This window comes from Acanthaster planci, linkage group LG03, assembly GCF_054643075.1.
Source record: "Acanthaster planci isolate LZ-2023a linkage group LG03, COTS_SCS, whole genome shotgun sequence".
NCBI lineage: Eukaryota > Metazoa > Echinodermata > Asteroidea > Valvatida > Acanthasteridae > Acanthaster > Acanthaster planci.
The window spans coordinates 11,563,485-11,585,056 of NC_141779.1; the positions used below are offsets into that span (position 1 = coordinate 11,563,485).

At 37.8% G+C, this 21,572-nt stretch overlaps 2 long non-coding RNA genes and 1 pseudogene across 4 annotated transcripts in view; 2 read left to right on the forward strand and 1 right to left on the reverse strand.

Annotated features, from left to right (window-relative positions):
• The first annotated feature begins 1,401 nt into the window (after positions 1–1,401).
• LOC147799655 (uncharacterized) lies at positions 1,402–7,644 on the forward strand (annotated as a pseudogene). The gene is made up of 2 exons (XR_015424802.1): positions 1,402–1,588; positions 4,627–7,644. The product of XR_015424802.1 is annotated as an uncharacterized LOC147799655 (transcript).
• LOC147799656 (uncharacterized) overlaps positions 1,746–21,572 on the forward strand; it is a 72,252-nt gene continuing 52,425 nt past the window's right edge. Inside the window, exons 1-2 of one of the 2 annotated variants that reach the window (XR_015424804.1) lie at positions 1,746–1,858; positions 13,414–13,535. This is a non-coding gene — a long non-coding RNA (uncharacterized LOC147799656). Of the gene's footprint in view, positions 1,859–9,106; positions 9,143–13,413; positions 13,536–21,572 lie in introns of those variants that run through there. The other variant, XR_015424803.1, reaches the window with a different exon arrangement.
• LOC147799657 (uncharacterized) lies at positions 3,388–4,277 on the reverse strand. Its single transcript, XR_015424806.1, has 2 exons — positions 3,928–4,277; positions 3,388–3,634 (listed from the first exon to the last, which is right to left on the reverse strand). It is a non-coding gene; the product is annotated as an uncharacterized LOC147799657 (long non-coding RNA).

Consider the following 21,572-nt stretch of genomic DNA (forward strand, 5'->3'; position numbering starts at 1 on the left):
TTGTATTTCTAATGGGAGCTTCACTCATTAGGTGCTTCTGGAAAATTTGTATCTCTTTTTTCCGCACACAACTGTTCTTGCTTATTGTCTTGATCAGGACTTGAACAAAGCTTTTGCCACAAATAAATTACATTGCTAATTTGATAGACAAACTAACAGATATTTACATGTATGTAGATAGGGTCTGCTGCTTGCCAAAGAGAAAACAAATGAAATGGGAAGGGGGAGGTTCAACAGCAACTCTTAAACTTGAAGGTCCCTTTTCCTCGAATGTCTGTATTTAAACAAGATATGTTCTTTTTTTTTCTAAATTGGATGTAACCATGATTTGGCCATCTATATACACAGGTAGGCCTACATGCTAATGGTTTCAAACTTCAAGCAAACCTTGACTCGATCAACTCGACTGACATTTAAACATGTCAATGCTCTGTTTTGTTTTTCAAGTCTAGATGAGTACTCCATGTACTTTTTGTAATTCCTGTGATCAGTGTAATAGTCGGAGGATTTTAATTGAATGAAATAAAATGTGTGGCCTGAGACATTAATAATATGTCCATGATTTGAACTGCACATTATTGCTCCTTTGTTGCAACTTTCTGTTCCTCTTAAGTTACTTTTATATATGTAAGAAACCTGGAAGTTATGGCTTATGGATTACTCTCCTCATCGAAAGTGCTACTGAAATTTAAGTAGCTATTAAAGGAAAAATGAGTTAATGAGGACATCCCAACGAATATGAAATTTTTTTAGAAGGTATAACTCATTTTTTTTTCCTGAATGAAAGAATAAGATAAAGAAATAAGTCTCTGATTTACATCGAATTATATTAAGGAAATATTTCATTTTCTGAAACGGTTCTTGAAATGGGATGGGGGAGGGCTCTGCATTCATCAGCATTAAACTAAACAGAATTAATGGTAGAAGGGTGTTAGCGCTGAGGTATTTTCAAGCAGTTTAATTTGATTTACTCACTTTCCCCCAATGTAAAAACTGTGATATAGAAACAAAATGAGATAGAGGGCTCTCTGATTTGGAAAAATGTTCAAGAAACCCCGGTCAGAGGCAAAAGCAGGGATAACGCAAAACAGTTTCAAAACAGCGGTCCCAAATCCCATCTGCGATTTTCACCCACTTTTTTCTTTCTTTCCCCAGGAGGAGATGGGGAACACCCCTCTCTCTGGTAACATGTGCACATGCACGAACTTGAGACACGCATCTTGTACTACATGTACATGTACTTGACCTCCAAGTCACTGCTCTGTGTACTTGACCTCCATGTCACTGCTCTGTGTACATGTACGTCGTGTGTAGTGACTTGGACCACAGACCCGGAGGAGAAAATGCTTGGACCGGACGCGTTCTTGGAGCTCAAGTAGTCTAGTTGGCGCAACTGGCCTATTCCGATTGAGGGCGCTGTGTATAGTTATGTCCCGCGATCTTTGTGCGGCGTTCGAAGTTTTACTTTTTGCGTTTTGTAAAAACGTCACGATTTTCACCACAAAAAGGACGTCATTGTTGAAGTGTTGGACAGCCTATGGTACCATTTTTCCACATAAACAACTCAAAAGATGGTCAATTGATGCAGGTAAGTTAAAAACCACTTTTTGTTTTCAGGACTTGCTAACGTTTTGACACAGCATGGTGCACTTTGCCTAGTTGCTAGTCGGTGCTGAGGCCAACCATGCATGCCTACTGTTTACTGCGCACCGGAGTAAGGCACATAAACCATTGAGCAAACAATGTGTGGTGTCAGTCATTTGTAAAAGTGTAGGACTAACCATGGAGGAAGGAACACACGTTACCTAGCCCAGTGGATGTCGTCTACAAATTACAATACAGTGGAAATGTACTTCCAGTAGGTGTGACATGTATGAAATTAAAAATGTGTGACATGTATGAAATTAAAAATGTATAAAATTATATAAAGTTTGAAATTAGACAAATTCAGTGGTACAAACTGGTAAGGTCATACAATGTTTCTATGGGAAGTTACAACCCTTTGAAGTTTCAAAGTCATCAGAGCCTTTTTGTTTAAAATGTGGTTCACAAATTGTACACTAAAACTACTTTAGTTCTACTGGAAAGAATAGCTAGCCTACATGTATGACAATACAGGACATTTGATGTTGTAGGGACTGTTGTAATACAGTGCATCACAACTGCGCGCATGTATTTCCCCATTCACAAATGTTGGCGATCGCGGTCTCGTGTTTCCGCTGTTGCACTCTGGGATAGCTTGATGTTCCCACGCTGCGTGGTGGTGTATTTTTGTCCTACATTGATAATAGCTGTTCCGACATCGAAATCCGCATGAAAATCGGCTGATTTTTGAGCCCAAAACGCCAATGTTCAGGTAAGGAACTAGATTTTTCTTGGTTTTAGGGTGAAGGGGTTGTGTGAATGTTGATGAATGCATTTTTAGTCAATAGAATGGCATTGAAACTACATGTACTTGAAACAGCTTACCTCACGTGGGTATAGTACATGTACATCGCACGCGATCGCAATCGATTTTTATGTTGGGACTCACGCTTCAACTTTCGATAATTATGGCCTGATGGATATGTTGTGCAAGTGGTAGTTACTCATTTAAACATAATGGTGATCACTCATTAGTAAGATGCCACCAACATCATAGTTGAGGTTGTTCCATCATGTATGCTCACTCCCTGCTTATTGAATGGAATTATTTGCTTTCATTTTTAAACATTTTAAAATTATTTTTGTTTGTTTTTAAATTAGTTCCAAAATCTTTTGAAGTAATTGTTTTATTCTAGAAATATTTTCTGATAGGTACAGGCATAGATTTTCCCATCATTTTCATTCTGCCATGACATAACTTTCTTAAACTTGGTCAATTATTGTAATTCCAATCCCTGCCTCTTGTGGGAAAGAATGATTGTTAATGTCGTATTATCCGGCCGGGCTGCCGGATAGGTTTCTGTGCCGCAAGCGCAAGGTTCTCACTGATACGACCGCGATTAACAGACGACGACACTGTCTCTGTTGTTTACTCTACAACTGACAAAATATTTATTGAAGCTCTCCTCAGTAAAATAGGAATAACAGACTGATTGGATGGTATATGGGTCCACAGACCGATGGGCGGACGGATGGACGGACCCCTGGAATATTAGGAAAATAACACAATTACTTACATGTACAGTAGATAATATTAATACAGCACTTACTACACACAACCTGCATGGTGCAACTACACACAACCTGCATGGTGCAAATACTGTGCACACACACTGGTAGTAAAAAGTCATAGGTCATACACTGTGGTTGGAGTGTATAGCCTTGAGTTCTTGTTATAACCAAAACACAGCTGTTAAACCTGGACCACTGAAGGAATAGGACCAATTACACAACACTTCCTTAGGTAGTCTTCACACAACACATCATAAAATGACTTAGCACACAAGTAAATGCTCTTAATCTGTGTTGGTCAGCAATTACTAACTTTCCAATTTGGCATACAAAATCATATAAAAACAGTTGCAAAAGTCAGAGTGTGAACTGCTTGGAATATACAATATAATTCCGGAGCTAACCTGGATATGCTAAGCTTCTCTCCTACTACTGGCTACATCTGCCTCAACACAATTCAACATAGATGCCACTCGAGCTATATAATAGAACAGAAATTTATCCTTACAAGGTGTACAAACATCATCCTTAATTGCAAACTAGGACATTGTTGAATCAAGTGTGCCAAAAAGGGGGTAATCAGGATAAATGGACAAAAGAGTACACTGTAAATAACTTCATGTGAATGCCATGATTGTGATTGATCATAAAAACAAGCTAACAATACAAGTCAATCAACATCAGAAATAACACAGTCTATAATACTGAGTAATCAAAATGAATCTAAAAATGAAGTTACACACAGGTAGATTGCTAAGGACAGCAACTCACCCCATATGGCTACTGTGTAGACTCAAGTGTTGGGCTGTTGACCAGTGGTCTGCTGGATGGTGGTGCAGACTGAATTTTGACCCCAAAATAGGCCCTTAAATGCCTGTTGTAGTCTCTTGATGGACATTTCCATCAAGACTATGATTGGTCACTTGCAAGTTTGACCAACCCTTCCTCAAAGTTTGATTTGCATATAAGCTTCCCCATTGGTCAAATCTTTGAAGGTTCATTGTGTAACTCTGCTAATCAGCAGATCAGCAGATTTTCTCCCAGGGTCCAACAACCTGCAACCTCCAATTTGATGAATCTCCCAAAGAATGAAACCCGGCATTCTGTTTCTAAAAATACTTGGTCAAGACTGTGGGAAAGTTCCCCTAAAACAATGGACTGGGTTAGGAAGTGAGGTAAACATCATGACCTCCACCATTGCATACCACAGATAGTTCCATTTGAGTTGTATAAGGTTGGAAAGTATCCCGGGAACGAGGGGAGCAGAATAAGAAATGTAAGATATTAAACCCACACAAATTATACACTTTTCCATTTCCTGACATTAAAAACGCTTGGTTTGGGCTGAAGGAACTCTTAGCAACAGGGGTTGTGTTTTCTTGTGCAAATGGGAGTGTTATATTTTATAATCAATTTTATTATTTTTGTATTTTATTATTTTAGCAGTATGATTATTATTTACCATTACAGACTTTGACTGCCATCCAGGGCTGGGTACCATCCATCAAAATGGGAGTGACTTTAGAAGTATGGTGTCTCCGAGTTGGCCTCTTCTCTGCACTTTCATCCAGAGCTCAATGTCAACATTCTTCAAGTGAAGCGACAGGGAGTACATGTACCTTTAGTGTAGGTACTGGTTGCAGAACCTTTTTGGTAATTCTCCTGACTGTGGCTATGGGAGAGGCACCCTTCAGTTGTATACCAATTCATTATGAACCACTTCGAGTTTGTGGAGACTCAATCCTGGACCAATGCCTCTAACATCACTTGATATGGACCTCCTTCAAAAGTTGAAACCTGCCGACAGCCCAATTTCACCCCTTAACATGCTGAACTTTGATCTGCTTAATGGACATGTTATTCAATTGTTCAACTTTAGAAAACAATGTGGAGCCACTTAAAGTAATTATGCCCAATGGACAATGAAGTTTTAATAATTAAACCTGATTGCTTGGAAAATGATAGGGGCTGGGCTCGGCATTTCAGCGTACAATCAAAAGCACTTATTGGAATGCATGATAAGTTGAAAAAGAGCAACCATGGAAAAGATGTGAAGGACCAGTTGGAAGCATGGGAAAAGGATGTGTACAGTGTATGTGTTTCCTGAGATTTCTGGTCCACGACCTACATGTACATGTGAACCCAATCCTTCAACATTTGATATCAGCGTTCTGAAAACTGAACTTGACACGGTTAAATCATGGAATGAGTAGTTAGCAAGAGAAAATGAAGAACTGAAGCAGAATATCGAATTCCTGTCAAACGACCTGATGAACAATTGCAGACTCTACAAAAGCATCATGAAAAATACCATAAGTCACAGGCTACATCACCTCACAATGAGAAAAGAAAGCTGGAGAAAGACTACATGTACATGTATGATGAACTTTGTTCAAAAGGCAAAAACTGCAATCACATATTCCAGAGCACTGATTTGATATTATATTCTTGTCAATATTCTGATCATGGTGCTCCGCAGCTAGCCCTTCCAGTTTTTCTTGCTGGATGCAAGGTGCTGGGGTTGATCACAGCACCTCTGTGGAGGGTCACAGAAACCTATGGTCACATATATGAGATATGTGTGCCCGCAATACGAAGCTTCAGGAATATTTTAATGACTGTTTGAGCAGAGATACAGAGTTGTTCAAATTTATTGAGGGTGAAGCTTTACCATTTGATGAGCATTTGATTTCAAAAGATGAAGTTTACCACAGCCTCATTAAAGAATCTCCACATGGCAAAAATCACCTTAAGCATGATCTGATTCACCTTCACAGCAATTAATCAACTTTTGGGGAGAGTAGTGAAAGATTTCTACCTAATGAGCAATATCATGACTTACAAATGGACAGCAAATTTAAACAACAAACAGCATAGGTAATAAGTTACCAGAGAGAGTGTTTGGGTATCTTGATTTTTTGCTAAAAAAGAGACCAAATGTGAAGTAAATAGGAAATGAAGCACAAGTTATGTTCAATTTTAATAAAATGGCAAATTATATCGACGCACTTTCAACTGAACAGTTGCACAAAGATATCCAGTCGGTCATAACAAAAAGAAAAGAATTGCAAGAAATGGTAAAACAACAGGAAGAAAAACGATACAAAGTCCTTCTACCAAATAAAAAGATAAAACAAACTCGAACAGGCAGAGCTGAACAAATTCAGAACCAGGGAAAAACTTACATCAATTATTATCGATGTTGGGCTGTGGCAATCAAAAGGAAACCGTTTATACCAAAATGCAGCAGTGCGAGTCTGATTGAGAATGCTTCAATGTGCTAAAAAACAAGATACCAGTATGATTTTGAAGGAAATTTCTGCACCGGTATGTGCCCTCAGACGAGGGATTCATATATTCAAAAGGGGGTAAGGAAAATGCTTGGATAGAGGTACATGTACAAGAACATTTGTTCAGATTTATTGATGCTGCTCTTTCCGTTGCAAAAGGACAGTTTTTTTTAGAACAGTTCATGATGAATCATCTGTTGCCATGCCCTTGCTTGTTGGAAAACATGTAATTCACTACTTTGTTGAAATTTCAGATGGGAATGATCAGGAAATTAAATTTCCATATTCTGGTAAAAAACTGGTTCAACATAGTATTTAAGGATGATAATGATGATGTGTGTAGTTATCAACTGATTAAAGATTATCAAGAGCAAAACCTTGAAATTGTTCTAGAATAATAAGTACAGATGTGAATGTAAATTTGAATGTTTACCTAAGAATTTACACTGGACACAAGTCCATGTTACAAAGCTCACTTTATTTAATTCTTTGTATTCAAAGTTTAACCATCACTGTAGTCACACTGTTGGCAACTGTTGAATAGTCCGATGAATGGTTATTGGTCCGGATCTCTTCTTTGATATCTTCTGATATTTTAATGATAACCTGTAAGAAGTAGAAAAAGAAAAACTTTTCAACGTCAATGAAATGGGCATTCTTTCAATACATTAAGGAAATAAACACCTACTGATGATTATGTTTTCTGGTAGCATTTTGCATTTGTTTAATTAGAAGTAATTTACCATGGATGATAAACAGTGTTCAGTTATTACATGTATGTCTTTACTGTTATTCAAACCTTTGAATAACAGTATATGACACAGTAACAGTATATGAGGTTCTTATTATATACGGCTCAATAGATATTCCATGTTAATTTGTTGACTGAATTGTTTACTTCTCTAGTTGGTGTTCAGCAAGAATTTAACAAAATACTAATTTTCTCATACAGCAATAGGCACAGACTCAACAGAAATCGTAAAACATGTTTCTCATAAGGTGTAAAATCACCATGTTCATCTTGTTAATTAGATACGTAGTCTTTGTTTTTGGTTAATATGTTTATGTTGTTTCTATGGTAACCACAGATGATAACCATTAATAAGTTACATGTATGTCTGAATTGTTGTTTATCAAATTAACATCCTTTTGGCTGTAAGATATGACATGTTTAATTTTTTTTACTTACTTGTTTACTACATTAGATGAGCTATTTTTGAAGAAAACAAACTGATTATCCAAAAGTTGGCAAAATTTCTTCTAAATGTTGCATATTCCACATAGAATCAATTCCTGTAGTCTGTATGTGATTTGTATTTTTTATTTTCCGTATATAATAAAAGAAAGGATTTATTGTTTACCTGTGTTTCCATGGTAGTGATAAATAAACGTTGTCTGCGTAATTGCAGCGTGGACAGGTCTGTTACACGTGTTTGTATGTCTGCTTTCAGTGGGAGAAAAAAAAAGTAAATACAATTTGTTTTTCAATAATTCCTGTTTCTATTTGGATACCTTTTTGTTCACATGTTTATCTAACCCAATTATTAACAAGATGACCCAAATTTTACCAAGTTTGCCACAGACATTTTATAAAAACAAAAGCACTTCTGGTGAAACTTTAAAAATCTGTAGCTTTGCTGTTCAAGGCCGGGCTTTCACTATTTTGGTGTAGCTTTGTGCAGAACTACATACTCTGTATAGCTACAATGTAACTACTTAAAAACAGTAAATTAACAAAGGAATCCTTTTGATGTCGGTGCCTTTTTGTAGTGTGTTACCATTATTTTTGCAATTTTAAGCAATAAACCCCCAAAGCAAGCGTGATACTGTACAAAACAGAAATGTAAAAATGGTTCATGCAAAAAGAAAAACAAACTGGAAAATACAAAACTGAACAATATTATGTTAGTAGAAGTTATCTAAAAAAACTTGTATAGAAACACATTCAGAAAGAATAAAAAGACATTTAAAAGCCTTATGGAATTCAAGCCTTATGGAAAAGAGCAAATGTGATGAAAGTAAGTGTAAACTTATAAATCTGAATCTAAAAAAACATGCATCAAGGTTGTTGTTAAAACCAATATAGTTTTGAAAGACTTTTATCATGCGCAAGCGCAATGGGGACTTTTTGCCCGATTCACATCACATCAGCCTTCTTTTCAAAGCTTTATTTTACCCGGTGTGAGATCTTGCGGAAGAAAGAAAACTGGCAATATCGACAAAAATTTCCTCAGAAACCTTGTTTTGCCACCAATCTTAACAATTTAAAAGCCTAAGTGGTACAACTTACATGTAATCTTACTCGTCAATAGATGGCAGCATTTTTCGACTTGGTTTGTCAAGCGAGGGCAGGCAAACCAAAAATGTACCAGTTGCTGCATCAAGCGCCATCTAAGTGAATATGGCAGCGCGCACGATGGTCAGCGGATTTGGTTGGTCTGATTTTGTCTGCTTTTGCAAGAAGGGAGCTACAGTACATCTTTGAAATTATCTCAACATTTAATGAAAGCCTTATGAACATTTAAGAGTAATTATCCCCTTGTGAACAAGACCAGAGAACTGAACTCAGGGACAGGTGGACACTCGCATTCTAACTTTGTTGATTGGCCTGAGCAGCCTTTTATTGAATTTGACACATTTCAGGTTCTCACCCGATGCTGGTGAAGAGGAACTGCAAATATCTTACATGCGTTCAGGTAAAGTATAGATATTCAGCAAAACGTACAGAGATTGTTCCCGCCCGAAACTCGTGACGTGGAGCAACTCACGTCAGCAAAATCAGCAAAATCATCAGCAAAATGTATAAAGATATCAGCAAAACGTACGAAAAAGCAATTATCAGGATTTGTTTCCACTCAAAGCAGATGGAGTGGTAAATCAATTTTGCAGTGTTCCTGTGCAGAACAAAGCCTTCGATATGCAAATTCAAACAGCAATTACAAATTACAGAATACAAAATTACCCAATTTTCATGAACAAATTAACGAGGATCCAGTCCAGTACACAATATCTTGCTGGAATATCAGTCAACTAATAAGCATTTTCAAAAACCACTAACAACTATTTACGTCAAACGACAGGAATTGGTGAGTACCAAATGGCTTTCCTTAATTTGGCCCTTAATAATCTAGTGCTTCCCCCAATTAAGGAAGGGGTCAGGCGTTTCCTTTCGGCACATTCCCTGAAGTGTCATTAATAATAATACAGTGACTTAAAAACGGAGGTCAATTTTGAGGTCCATGAATGAAATTTGCCCCAACACCCACCAAAGTCGGTGACTTTGCCAATTCTGAGGAGGGCAAAAAACCCCCGTAAAACCATTAACCCTAACTCCCTAGGGTATGTACAAAATTATATTAAAATTGGGGGACTCAGGACTGTTAGGGTTAAGGAAAAAAGGGGGAAATTCCCTTCTTGTTCCTTAAACCTGGCAACCGAGTACAGGAATTACCGGATCGCTGTCGATAACTCTAGAATCAGCAAAGTGGACTACCGACGGAAAGTGCATCAAAATGTTTTGCAAAGCAACAAAAGAGGCATTGAAGTAAGCTACGGTTGACAGGTGGTGGCACTGAACAGGGTGGAGGATGGTTGCTTTTGCAAAAACAGACAGATTTTTCTCTTCGCCAACCAAACGCCACGGCTACTCAAGCAAAAGTGACCAGGAGTTCTCTCCAGAGCTACCAACATCTTAAGGTCATGCCAGTAACTACATGTAGTTCAAGGCATTAAATCACCGTGCAAACAACCGTGAGTGACCACTACTGACCCACGTAGTGACAAGGATCCTCCAATGTCTCAAGGTGATAAATTATTTAAAGCTGCAATTTATTTTGCCTCAAATTGATTAAGAGCTGGAATAGCTTGTTTGGGACAGAGCAATATTCAATCGAAAAAGGACAGTTTTGTGTGACGACAAAATAGGAAATGTCTTAACTTGGATGTGAGTGTTAAACATGTACATGTACCTTCGTCAAGAACTGCAAGATTTGTAGAAACCTTACAGTTCTGGAAGTAGTGTAAATGGAAAGTGAAGACAACGTCCTACCTGAGGCTGAGCTAAAGACTACCCATATAAAATGCATTAATTGGAAGAAAAACTGAAGCAACTAATCATGGCAACTTTTGTTTATTTTCAATGTGTAACCTTACAAGTGTCTTGGTTAAACAGCTACTGTAGCCTGGGCCTCTTTGACTACATTTCCATGATTTGAAATGTTAACAGTCTAATATTTAGTGTGCTCTCCTTTATTTCTGATTACTTAGACTGGCTTTTTTTATCCATACTGCCCTTACAGACCAAACGTCATACAAGACCTACCTTAGCAAAAAATGTCATTCAAATGGGTATACATGTATTTATAGCACTACACTGATGTTACACACCACTGTAAAAACAGGATGTTGGTAAAAGTTGGAGGTAACCAGAGGTAGTCAGAGGTACATGTACAGAAGTTATTTTATTCTTCATTAACAACGATTATAAAATATCCTCATTTGTATAGCGTGTCTGAACATCAACTGCACCTGCAACAGTATTCACATGATTTTACTCGAAAACTTATGAAAAATGACAAAGAATTTCTTTAATTAAGGCCTACATGTATGTATCAGGTGCATATTATTTTGTTTCCTTATTTACCCACCCTGACAACCGTAAATCATCCTAAATGGAATAATACGCCAGGCCGGAGTTAGCAAACCAACTCTTCACTCGATTTCTGCAGGTTGAGTAAAAGTAGTTCAAACATACGGTTCTTGAAAAATTATCCAAAATTACAAAATGTCTGAAATGAATGCTACAAGTGTTTTTCTCTTTATTTATTGACCAAAACATCCGTAAAATGTTCTCTATGGCATAGCATGTCAGGCGGGAGGTAATACATGTCTTGTAATATAAAAGTATGATATGGTACATGTACATGTAACTCAATTTCTGGCATGTATGGGATGACCTGGAAGCTGATTTAAAGTACATGGAATTCAAACTACTGTAACTTGAAAAATCATCAAATATGACAATATTCAGGATGAATTCTTACAGAAGAAATCATCAATTTTATTTCTTCATTAAATTTTAGGGCAGTTGTTTTGTGTGTGTACGTGTCCAGTGCATGGCGGTGCTAAAATGGTATAAAAATAACCGTGTATCCGGGTAGGCGGGTAGGGGGTCACAGGGTCATTGCCACAGGTACATGTAGGTAGGTGAAAAGGAGAGGCAGTGAAGGATAGGATAAAGGAGATGGGGGTAGAGATGTAAAGTGGTTAAACTGGGTAGCCATAAAGATAACAGACTCAGGAAGTACGAAAAAGCTGCTTGTGTGATATTAACCTCATTTATTTCTTTCATTGGAACTCGTGCTCACAACAGAGTGAATTATGTTAGCTTATAGCTCTAAAACTGAACGTGAAGCTTGCTGTGGAGCTCCTTGTCAATCAGTGTTGGTCATTGGAGGATTCCAAAAGATAAAGTATGATAAGGAATCTAATGTTCACAATTCAAGATACACACTTGGCAAATTTTTAACTTTTTTTCTGTGAAGAGAAATAAGCAAACTTTATGTGATAACTGTAATTTTAAAGTCATTTCATTTTACAAATACATGTCAGTCGTAATGTCAAAGTACACTGTCGAATTATTCGTATTAGCGACAGAGGCAATTAATTTGTGGTTACATGACACCGTGGGTGATTAGAGAATTAGCCTGTGAGATAACAGAAGCATCTTTGAAGGATCTTCCAGTATGTTAACAACTGTTTACATGAAAATTAAGATGCCTGTTATTTTAAAAGACACATCAACATTTTAACAATTAGTTCTTTGATACCTTCATTTGAACAAAAGAACTAACAAATTCAGCTTCTGCATTGAACTCGAAAACAGAGTTCAGTCAATGCAGATGCATCCCACTGAATTTGCTTTAAATCCTTCTGACATCGACAACATCAAGTCTGGGCCTTTGGGTCGCAGAGGGGGGCAAGGTGATCGCTGCCCCCTTCTTCCTTAAAAAAGGGCAGTTTCCCAGAGGAAGTTCTTGTGATGCCCATTGATCTACGTGTACGTGCAGAAATTCCTACTTCTGGACCTTGAGGTTTCAAAGGCCAAGTCTCACAGCTCTTCTTTGAGGCTGCATTGCAGACACATCCAGTGACTGGCATCCAGCAGCTGACTATATATTCCAACCTTTGAAACACACTCAATATGGAGCCAATCAAGATATCCCTTGCAGAACTACATCTTTTTGGATTCTTGTGGTTTGTTACAATCATCAGTGATGTAACAAGTGGACCATGTTACCTATATCAAACTACATGTGTTTCTGATATTCACCAAGTACACTGTACATGTAGGTCATGGTGTTGCCACCATTTGGGGGTTGGTGAGATATACATGTAGGAAGTGTAGACACTGACAAATTGGTATCTTTGCGAAAAATTCTATGATTCCTGCGGTCTTTTTGGGTTGAGTCTGGACTTAGTTGCCAACTATTTGGTCTTCAGACTTCTGTTACAACCAGTGGTCTTTATTGATTAGCCTTTTTTTTGTATTTTGACAGACCTTTATTTGTACCATGGTTACAGTGTAGCAGATGAATTTAGTTTTACAATAGTTTGCCTTAGAATGTACATGTACATGTACAATGTCAAGCAGAAAAATAAAGCACACGTTAAAGAACAATATTTAGGTAAAGGGTGAAGCATAAATTTGCCTTTGTACCCTCACCTCTTGACAGACATACATGTACACCTGTACATATTATAACATAGGACAATACAAGACATGAAAATGTTTTTGGCAATGACACACACGGACAAACACTGACAGGCAGGAGATAATGCAATGCATCAAAATCCAATTCTAGTCGGTACAGGTGATCTATTCAGAAAGAATTAGATTACAAAATCTTGGTGAATATTTTTTTTAGTAAATAATTGAATCTACTGTAATTTGCCATTTTCTACCTAGACAGTTGTTAAGAAGTTAACATCCAGCCTGTTCCTACTTATTCATCTCTTTGCCATCAACCTTTCAAGACGACATCACTAATTGATTAAGAGAAGAGTTAGAATGTATGCATCCAAAAATTGGTAAGTTTATTTCCATTCCTGAGCAGTGTAGGATTTTCATTACAGCTCATGAATGAAAAGTACTTGAGTTTCATTAATGAATCCTGAAAGCTTATTTTCCCTTTGTCTCAGTCACAAAAATAAGAGGGAAAAGTTGTTTTTATATTTTTGGTCAGTTGCACAAATTTTCCTTTGTTCCCCATTCATCAAACTTGGCTTTCTCATCGTGAGAAATGTGTGGATAACAGTTCAGATGACCTCAGAGGGATGCTCTTTTTTGGCTTGCGCATCTCAACCAACCAGGACTGGGTAATTTAAATCATGTTGGTTAAAATCACCTGAGCACTGATTTTAATCACAGTTTCAATCCAATGACTATATGAACAATAATTACTGATTTAAAGCACTCTTTTGTAAAGAGCGGTATCTCCTTTTCCAGAGCAATTAAACCAATCGACTCAAAGTACAACATGTCATCACACATTCAGATATCCTTTCATTTCATCAGCATTTGACTGAACAGAACTTTGGATTTGAACAAAGTTGTGTAATATTTTCACAGTAAATGTGTGAGGGTCATTTGATTATCTGTCAAGCCAAGTGTCTTTTGGAGAGACTGTGTATGAAAAGTGAACTGTTTACACTCCAGCATGAAATGCTACTGAAAATCTTCAGTTGTACCGCATGAATCGCGAATGCTGTTATCAGGGTATTTGTTATGGAGGAATTTTGAGTACTTTACAGATGTACCTAGGCAATGTCTTTTGGGCAGTTCCGTATGGGAATTGAGAAAAATGACAAATTTAAAGCTGATGGAATAAAAATCTAGTTTTTTGTGCGGTGTCAATAAATGTGCAACTGGCACGGAGCCAAAAAATGTTTTTGAAAGTAAGGCAAATTAAAAAAAAAATGCTTCTCGTCCAGATTTTTGAAAAAACAAAGAAAGAGGGGCTTTTTATTTTGTATTGGTTTTCAAGATGGCCGCCATTTCAAAATTTCCTGCCAGTGTTTCCACTGTTCAAAGACATGTTAAAATGAAAGACAAGTTGGACAAAAGAACTGAATATATTTACAGTGTCGTTTAGTGTTGTATTGGCCTACAGTGAACAGGTTATTAGATGCATTTGCCTTAACTTCCAAAAGTCAAGATTTATCTTGGATGAGTAATTTTACAGATAAAATCAAGCACCAAATGCCAACTCTCAAAATCTACAAGTGTACACGCCAAGCTGTAAATAAAAATGTGTTTGTTTTTTTCATAAACATGGGAAGATTGATTAAAAATATTTGAGGCAATTTTTTTTTATTACATTTTGTCGGTTTACTTTTGGAAGTCGTTTTTTTTTACTACTGAGATTTTACCCCCGAGGCTGGTTCCACAAGGTTGACTAGAAATGGTCAACTACATTGCATTTGAATATGGTCAGTCCAACTGTTGTTAATAATACTTACATGTACATGTACACGTAACATGTAGCTTACATGTATATGGTTGAGATCAAATCACTCTAGATGTCTGCATTGTAGATGACTGCATTACAGTTCTTCATTTCTAATAATACATGTACATACATGTACGTGTTACTTGTATACTTGTATGGACAATTATATTGTGATTTCACAGCACATTAGGTTATTCAGTGTTCCTAGTTTGTGTAATTCTGTGACCATGGTTAATGTAAATTGTACATGTATGCTGTTGGATACATGTACATGGAACAAGTCCTACATGTACCCCACAAACTAAAGCAGGATTAAGCAGTTTGAAGTTGACAAATGTAATTTGAAGCAACTGCCTTGTTTCTGATCACAACTCGGGGTTCAGAAGTTGGAAATTTCACGCTCTATTCCAATACACCCTTGTTGCTACATGTACAGGTGTAAAACTTGTAATAGCTTTCAGATAGGCATGCAGATTCATTGTATCATGGTCTACATGTATATTAACATGATTAAAGCTGAAAAACATGCCCAGATTAAAAAAAGAAAGATTGCTGTTTAAGAATCGGCACTTTTCAAGGTACATGTACATTTCACATGTTGTAATCCCAATACCACTGCCTTTTTTTTCGAAAAATGACAGAGTATGGAATATTTGTAAGTATTAATACCCTAAAACTGTTGCTACAATAAAGTTGGTGCTATACATGTACATGTACATGTAGGTAAAAAGATAAATGGGTACCTGTGGCCTCTACATGTATGTTATAGATTTCATAGAATTTGTTTTAAAAATTATGTTAGAAAAATCATGCTTCATATTTACTAACGTAATTCTGTTACTGAAACATTCTTGGCCTTGGACCTTTCTTCATGTAGGATGTTTCAATATTTTAATCCTGGTTTGATGGTAGGGCCATAACCAGACCTTATTGAAGTGTTTGCAATCAGGAAGGTCATACGACTAATTCATAACAGGGAAAATACACATATTACAGTCAATTTTGTTCTGAAATGTAATTCTGTTATCAAGGAATTGCCTTATTACTGTACATGTATGTACATCTACATGTACATGTAGATGGATTTCTTGTGGGCATCTTTTTCCCAGGTTTGCAGGCCCATTGCCTGACCAGAAACTGGGGGGGGGGGTCGTCAACTCCAAAATTGAACCTTTGGCACTTGATAACACATGTTTTTTCTAAAAAGGCTTATCATAATGTGCTTTGGAACAAGACAAGTTACATGTTTGTCGTGAACCGAAGGATGCATGTAAGACTTGTAAAGTATACTTCAGTTTTCAGTATTCAAGGCGTGTGATAAATTGGCCTGGTGTGAATTTGCTCTTGACCTGGCGCCCTGAATCGGACGCTGGGTGACGAGCAAATGGTATGACCATTATTATTAAAAGTCTCAGAAAATTCCACAACAAATTATAGAAGTTCGATAAAAATTGATCAATTCTAGTAATTCATTATTGACTCCACTCACTTACCGAACTAAAACTTGTAAAACATATTTTGGGGCGCATTTAAAAGTAATCCTTTTCCTTGTACATGTGTATGTACATTGTAAAATAGACACATGTACGTGTCTATATGCCTGTTAAATTTCCTTGTAGCATATGCTGTAACCCAGTGTAAAACAATCCAAACAGTATTACATGTACATGTATGTGTGACTGCTGCAATCTCTGAACACACCTTAAATGTACTGGCCTTAATCTTATCATGGAGGAAGGATACAGAAGGAGTTTGAACTGCCTGGGCTATGACATCTTGCCGATTACCACTTTCTGGCATGCCCGGTATGTCCATAGCCAGAGCCCAGTGCACACCTGCTACCCACCACCTGTTTTGCAACCGTAAGCTCCCTTTGTACCCCATGATCATCGCTGAAATTTTTCGTTGGTAATCTGAATCCCTAAAATGTTGTGTACTTTACACCTACATGTACATGTAAATTGGTGCCAACACATTAGGGGTCATAGGCAATTTCATCTGTACATATACATGTACATGTATGTACTAGTACCTTAGTTCATCCATCTCGAGCAACCTCTCTCTAGACGCTGAGCTGAACTCCTGTGTAGGCAGAGCATAAACAGCTATTGCCCACCTAGCCAAGAGGGCGTGGGACAACTCCATGCTTACCACCAATATCAAGATGCAGGTGTTCTGAGCCTGCATCCATAGCACTCTTCTTTACAGCAATGAGGTGTGGACCTGCATGTAATACACCTGTCCAGAATGCAGACTCAGTGCTTTCTGCCTCTGCAGCCTGAGAAGGATACTTGATATCACCAGGGCAGGACTGTGCGCCTAACAGCAAGGCTCCTGAAGGTCACAGGTATACCAAGCATGTTTGTGCTGCTGTCTTGGCCTAGCCTTCATTGGCTTGGCCATGCTAGCCACATGCCAGATAGCTCAACATCAACCCTAAAGACTGGGAAGCTCTTGCTGCCAATTGAGCCAGCTGGAAGCAGGCTGTCAGAGCAGTAACCCTGGCTGGCGAGCAACAGAGAGAGGCCAGGTGAAGGAGAAAAGGAGATGCAGACACCATCAAGCTAGTAAACCCCTATGAACCCAGGCACAGGCTTCACTTGCAGCATTTGCAACAGAGCCTGCCTTTCAAGGATTGGTCTGTTCAGCCACAGCAGGTGCTTCAAGTCAACCACTGATTGACCAACTCAGGCTACCGGTACATTCAGACAACGTTTTAAATTCACTTAAAATGGTAGTTACAGTACACCTGATTTGGTGTAACTTTTGCATTGAAACGATGTCTGGACGCTTTCTAAGTTACACCAAATCAGTTTTATTTCAGAGTTAAAATAGGGATTTAAACCACCTCGGAGGGAGGGTTTAGCATTGAACCAAAATGGTTTTTGCTAAAAACGTATCCGGTTTTTGCCAGTGCATTGAACTAGAGTTATGCATTAGCTTTTCTTTGGTGTGCTTTTGTTATAAACAATGAGGTATACAATGTAACCGCATGCTGAACGACCCATACAATGCTGTCACCCTCCAAAACTGCCATTACAACGTGGGAAAAAGCGGTCACTCTCGTATGCCTCTCTGTGGTATATTGTCAGAACTGCCGCTGTACTCGGGAAAAAGCAATACATCCTTGTTGTATTTGCCTTCTAAGGATGCCTAAGACTGGTAATACGTCTGTGGCTGTGGACTGCTGATGAGCATTTTTCTAGGGCAACCATAATTTGTTGCATCGCAATGATATATGAACAAGTGTCTCCCAATAGAGCACCATGTTGCAAACATAACACAAACGCTGGTACCCGGGTGACATTCAGCATGTTTGTACCTATACAGTAAGTATATCGGCAACCAGTCCAAACCTGCTTCAAGTGCACGCCGGCCATGTGTGTATGTAAACAAACTTAAGTGGGATTTATTTAAATGAGTGGAAGTTCTTCAGGACCCCAAGAAAAGGAGATAAACCGTTTTGGGTGAAACCTGCTAAATTAAAATTGTTCCATAGGCTCGGTGAGTTTTAATTTTATGACCGCCATCTGTGGTGAATGACCATTTTAACTTTTACCATTTTCACTAACACAGTGTCTGAACATAGCCTCAGGTGCAGCTCCATTGTCTTCTGAGACTGACGGATGCCAACAAGTGTTTAGTGGTTGGGCAGTGGTCATTTCCACATGTGTCGTGTAGCACAATCCAATTTCTTGTTAGAGGCTATGCAAGGGGAAGGTGGAGTGAGTGAGGGAACTGTGTGATGTGCTAACCCTGGTGCCTTCTCCAGTATTGAGACAAATCAGATTGTTATTGATGTCATCAATAATTTATCCATTGTCGTCAAGTTCAGAGTTGCCACACAGAAGGTTGTGACTGTTGAAATCACAGCCGACAATGTAAGGCTTGCTGGCACATGTATGTACATGTACATTCAATGATCTGATTTGGAATTCCACAGAAGTGTTAGAACCTGTTTTGTACATGACGGCACTACCATACTTTGTCATGAAAGCACACTCACCACCACTTTTCTTGTTAGTATTGTTTCATGTCAATAGACATCACAACCAGGTAATCTAAAAAAAAAATTATCATCTTTTAACCAAATTCCTAAGATGTATGTAATATCTGGTTTAGTGGGCCAAGAATGAATCTATAGCTTTGTTCAATTCTTTGTAGTGGGCTATGAGTGATTGTGCACTCCATTGTAAAATAATTCAACCTGTGATAATGAGGTAAATATTCATGATGATGTGTTGGGATTGCCTTAGGGGAATGACTTGCATTTTGCTAAGTAGACTACATGTACATGTATGTAGTTGCTTGTGCTTCATTTGGGGTGATATTGCCATATTCTGTTTTCCTTGCACCAGTTGGTGACTGAGATGCTGTTCTATGTCTTTTTTAACTCTTACCCCCTAGGCTCCTGCAGTAGAAAGTATGCTGAACCTCACAAAATCCAACAGGTTCATGTACTTGTCTATGTACTTGTACATGCATATTACTGTACCAAACCTGATAAACTCCAACAGAATGAGCCTGTTGGAGTTTGAGTTTGATATGGTATGGATGGGTCTATGTAGTATAGGATGACTTAAACTGAACAGTACCAAACCTGACAAAATCAAGCACAGTCCAACAATTGGTACAGCAAGCCAGACACTGCACACATTGACCCGTGTGTGTCCCAACTCACACAGAATCCGACACCACCTTTCATTCCAAGTCTCACAAAATTCAACAACAAGTTCCTCAGGTACGGTACAAAACCTGCCAAAACCTCACAAAACCTGCTGTTGGAGTATGGCAGGTTTTGGGCAGTTGGGGTTAATGTTGTCTAGATTTCTCAGGTCTAGTTTGAAGGTGATTACATGTAGTTACAGATTTTTGCAGCTGTTCTCTGGTCATGTATAATTGATAGTATCTCAGATTTGCATTACCCTAGTGAAGTGAGTAGTTCCAAGATGTTTATCTCACTGCAGAGGCGTTGATGTCCGGGGTCCATTTGCTTGGCTGTCCTATCTTCAGTTTGGGTAGTGGCATCCTTTTGTTATTTGGCAGGTAATGTGGTTTGGGATTATATTAAGCATATACATTGTGTGATACTCTGATGTTTTGTATTCCTCTTTCCTGTTAGATAGAGTTGCACCCACAGTGAGCCAATGCACTTTAAATGTTGTTCCCCACATTTGCCGCATTTAACCTGATCTTTTTGTCAGCATTGCTCATACGAATGGAATCTTCCACATCAGACACATCTTGTTGGACTGCGTCAATTACTAGCAATATGACCAAGTTATTGGCAGTTGAAGCTTCATGTTATAGGTGAAATGATGGGTTAACTCAAAAGTTTTCATATCCCAGTTGGAATGTGCCAGGTAGAGTGGGTGTACTGAAGGTTAGGCAGACAGAGACTTTTTCCAGTTGGCCGTATGTTCTGCACAGCAGGCATTTAACCTCCAAAACTCTCGCTTGCAGGCTTCTGGTATTCCATTGGGATTCCAGTGACGACTGCCTTGCTTTGGGTTTTTTGATTTAGCAAATTTGGTAGAACTTTGAGGCCCATTGGTCATGTTGCCACATGGCTTATAGATTTCTTGCCTGGGCAGGAGTATGACATCTAGCGGTTATATCCCCTTGGTCCTTCTTCATTCATTCATTCATTATGGTTTATTAAAACATGAATGGCAGCCATTGGGCTGAATTGAACATGTTTTTACAATTTAAAAACCATTAAAATATTACAAAATAATTACAAAATGTAAACCTTAAATCGTAAAACACAAATACTGATATTAAGAAAAATTAACTCATTTAAATTTTTTATCATAGAAGCTATTGCACTACTTTGAAATCATTTAGTTTTACAACTGTATTGTACATACATGTATTTCTCAGTATTCCTCAGATCATGAGATATTGGTTGTTTTGTACAAAGCCATTTCATCCCAATTGCGCTTTTCTCCAAAGACAGTGTAAAATCTGTACACAGTTTATCCCTATTTTGTAGTGACTGTAAATCACATGCTTGCAAAGCTGGATCATACATGTATGAAAATTAATTAAACCCAAATATAATTCGACAAGCCCTCTTTAGGATAAATTCAATCCTATTTACATGGACTTTTGACAGGTTTCCATTAAAAACAATGGTACCCTATTCTAATACATGTACTGGCCGAATATAACCCTTATAGATAGTAATGAGGTCTGCCATCGGTAAATCAAAATGCTTAAGACATCTTACATGTAGCATGTATAATTTATCATTACATTTCTTGATCATTTCATTAACATGTGCATCCCACTTTAAGTCACATTGGACTATAATTCCAAGGATCCTAGCAGTAGTAACTTCCTTTAATTGATCAACTCCAATTAAAATTGGTACTGATAAACGTGGTTGTTTTGAAAAGAAACTGTCATTTTATAGCATTTGTTTGTGTTTAACCTCATATTATTGGTATTAGACCAATCCCAAAAATCCTATAATACATGTTGAAAAACAGATGGTCCTGTGGGACTCCAACAATCTACCAAGGTTAAGTCATCTACATGTACTTACATGTACTTGAAGACAGATATTGATGAATCGGCACATGCATCATTAATCATTATTGAAAATAGAATA